This window comes from Garra rufa, chromosome 14, assembly GCF_049309525.1.
Source record: "Garra rufa chromosome 14, GarRuf1.0, whole genome shotgun sequence".
NCBI classification, from domain to species: Eukaryota; Metazoa; Chordata; class Actinopteri; order Cypriniformes; family Cyprinidae; genus Garra; species Garra rufa.
The window spans coordinates 17,119,857-17,124,083 of NC_133374.1; positions in this window are offsets into that span (position 1 = coordinate 17,119,857).

Below are 4,227 nucleotides of genomic sequence, written 5' to 3' on the forward strand. Positions count from 1 at the left end.
TCCTTTGAAGCTGCATTTATTCTGCATTTTGGAAGTTCAAACTTAGGGGCACCACACAAGTCCACTATATGGAGAGAAATCCTGAAATGTTTTCCTCAAAAAATGTTTTTCTTTATGACTGAAGAATGAAAGACGTGAACATCTTGGATGACAAGGGAGTGAGTAAATTATCTGTACATTTTTGTTCTGAAAGTGAACTAATCTTTAAAATTAAACAAGAATTTACTTCATTTAAATTAAACAAGGCTTCTACAACAGACAGAATTCAAGTTTAAATTCTTCAATTTATTTATTTTCTTTGTTTTAGTGTCTAGGAATAACCTTGACTGCTTGATTTTTGTCCAGGCGTCCAAAATCTCAAAATATCAGGGAATTTTTACATTTAAACTTAATGGAAATTAAAAATGTCAGTAGTAAATATAGATTTTTTTTTCTCTCTAGTCATGCTCGTTGAAAATCTATTTCATTGCCTAGAAATGTTCTATTTATTCTATTTTTCTGTTTGCCTGTTCTATTGTTTAGTTTTAGTAATTGTAGTACTTAAACTTAAAGTTACTACAAATCTTAAACAAAAACTTAGAAATAAATGTTTTATATAAATGCATACACTACCAGTCGAAAGGTTTTTGAACAGTAAGATTTTTAATGTTTTTAAAGAAGTCTCTTCTGCTCACCAAGCCTGCATTTATTTGATCCAAATGCAGCAAAAACATTAAATTTTTGAAATATTTTTACTATTTAAAATAACTCTTTTTCTATTTGAATATATTTTAAAATGTAATTTACTCTTATAATTTCAAAGCTAAATTTTAAGCATAATTACTCTGTTGAAAACAGCAGAGTAGATTTTTTTCAGGTTTCTTTGATGAATAGAAAGTTCAGAAGAACAGCATTTATCTGAAATAGAAATCTTTTGTAACATTATAAATGTTTCTATCATTCAATTTAAAGCATCCTTGCTCAAAAGTATTGATTTATATAATTTCTTTTCCAAAACACTCAAAGCTTTTGAATGGTATAATGTTACAAAAGCTTTTTGTTTCAAATAAATGTTGTTCTTTGGATCTTTCTATTCATCTAAGAATTCTGGAAAAAATGTACTCAACTGTTTTAAATATTGGTAATAATAATACATTTTTCTTGAGCAGCAAATCAGCATATTGGAACAATTTCTGAAGGACCATGTGACACTAAAGACTGGAGTAATAATGCTGAAAATTCAGCTTTGATCACAGAAATAAATTACATTTTAAAATATATTCAAATAGAACACAGTCATTTTAAATAGTAAAAATATTTTAATATTTGTCTTACTGTTTTTGCTGTAATTTGGATCAAATAAATGCAGGCTTGGTGAGCAGACAAGACTTCTTTAAAAGACATTAAAAATCTTACTGTTCAAAAACTTTTGACTGGCAGTGTATTTTTATTTTATTTTTAGTTTATATTTTATTTGATTTTGAAGTTTGTATTTTATTTCATCTATTTCAATGAACAAAATGTCATATAGTTAAATTAGAAATATTGGGTAAGGTTTTTTTTATCCATTACTTTTTTGAGTTCAGCTATATTTCAATGAATGAGAATTTTTTTTTTATGCAGTTTTAGATAAAAGCTGAAAAATGTCATGGGAATTTGTTGGTTAAAACAAAAAAAGGTGTGGGAACCCTAATTCTCACCCTCTCTTTTTCTCTGGAAATCTTTTGGTTGTGTGTGTGTGTGTGTGTGTGTGTGTGTGTGTGTGTGTGTGTGTGTGTGTGTGTGTGTGTGTGTGTGTGTGTATACAGTTAATATGCATCGATTGGAGTGCATCAAGTCTCTCTCTCTTTCTCCCTCTGCTTACGGTCGCATGCCAAGTGTTCGGCTCTTTGACTGATGGTTTATTGTCTTCCTCATTCCACCCGCTAGCGGCGCAGGAATTCCTGTGTCACTTTCCCTCTTGGAATTCCGCCTTATCATCCGGAATGTCGTGACACAGAGCCATGAACAGGAAAAGGGTCACGTTAATACCAGAGGTGACGGCTTCAGTCATCCTGCAATAGTCATGCTAACAAAGAGCTTTCTCTGTCCGGTGGACACTAAGTTTAGAATCACAGATCTCACACGGGACGCTCTGGCTTTGTTCGGACGGCCTGCAAATATCAGATTTTTTTGGTGTAAGTTTAAGAAGTTTAAAGAGTTTTAAAAGTTTTAAAAGATTTCCAAGTTTTTAAGTTTGAGGGTTTTCAGTCTGAAATAGTTTAAAGTTTAAAGTATTTTTAAAAGCTTAATGTTTGATAGCAAGTCGTTGGCATGTTTCTAGCATGATTACCAACAGCACAACTGTTTACAACACTGGTAATAAATCAACACATCAGAATTTTTTTTAAGGATCATGTGATACTGAAGACTGGCAAAATATAGCTTTGTATCACAGGAATAAATTACATTTTAAAACATATTCACATAGAAAACAGTTATTTTATATTGAAATAATATTTCACATTATTACAGTTTTTCTGTATTTTTGTTCAAATAAATGCAGCCTTGATGAGCAGAAGAAATGTCTTTAAAAACCATTAAAAACTTTTAGGTGCCAGTGTATATATGAAATTATATGAAATATTTAAATGCTTATTCTCAATGGAATTATTGAAATTAAATTTAGATACATTTTAAATTTAATACAATCATGCAAAAATGAAATTTCAGGGGTTTTTACTTTAAAGACAGCTGATTGAATGTAATAGTGAAGAGCTGTGGAGTCTCTCTGGCTAATCTTTGTGAAATTAGTTCCGCTCGGACTGTTTAAATCAGAGGATGTAATATTCTCTGTCACGGTTCGTCAGTGTCCTGTGACGGGAAACGTCTTCGCTCACTTCAGGTTAATGCCCGCTTTCATAATCCACAGCGTTTGAAATCCCATAACCCTCTAAAATCTTGTGCTGGGAAAGTTGATGTTGTTTTTAGTGAGGGAAGGTTTTGTCGTTTCATTGGCAGGAGTGAATGTTGAGCTCAGGTTCTGTGGGTAGATCTCGTCAGCAGAGATGGTCGTGATGATTTTAGGGATGATGTCAAGCGTAATTTAACCCACCTTGTCAAATCCAAACTCCTTTGGACCCTTAAACGATCCCTCTGACTAGAAGAGAAAGTCTTTCTGTGTGTCATATTTGGTTGATAATTAGAAATGATAAATATTGATTGTCAAAAAATGCATATTTACATTTTTAATCCCACTGAGCAAGCATACATGTTATTTTTTTTTAACTTTTATTTTATTTTACTTTTTAAATTTATTTTATTTATTTTTTTTATTTAATTTTATTTAATTTAATTTTTTTTACTTTCATTTTATTTTACTTTTTAAATTTATTTTATTTTATATATATATATATTTTCATTTTATTTATTTATATTTTTATTTTTTTTTTTATTTAATTTTATTTTTTTTTACTTTCATTTTATTTATGTTGAAATTGTATTTTATTTTATTTATCCCGTACATGGATTTTTATATGATATGGGGAGTCACAGACATTTTCTTTTAATTAAATTTTCCTTATTTTGTGCAATTTTTACTTTTTTTTTTTTATTTTATTTTATTTTGAAATTAATTTTTATTTAATGTTGTTTTTTTACTTTTGTTTTATTTTGTTTTGTTTTATTTTAGTATGTTTTATCTTCATATCATGTCGTGTTAGACATTATACACATTATATAACCATAGTTACAAATGGTCAAATTAAATGGTGTTATTTGGTACATCATGTTGCCTATATTTAATCATACTAAATCTTTGTAGAACTGTAATACCATATTAAGCAAAAATGTTACTTATTTTTATGCTTTCATTTTATTTTATTTTGAAATGTAATTATTTAATGTTATATTTTTTTACTTTTATCTTACTTTTAAAATTTATTTTATTTTATTTATTTTTGATCCTGTACATAGATTTTTTTAATGATATGGGGAGTCACAAACATGTTCTGTATTTTTTGCAATTTTTTCATTTTATTTTATTTTTTCATTTATTTTTATTTAATGTTTTTTATATATATATATATATATATATATATATATATATATATATATATATATATATATATATATATATATATATATATATATATATATATATATATATAATATATATATATATATATATATATATATATATATATTATATATATATATATATATATATATATATATATATATATTATATATATATATATATATATATAT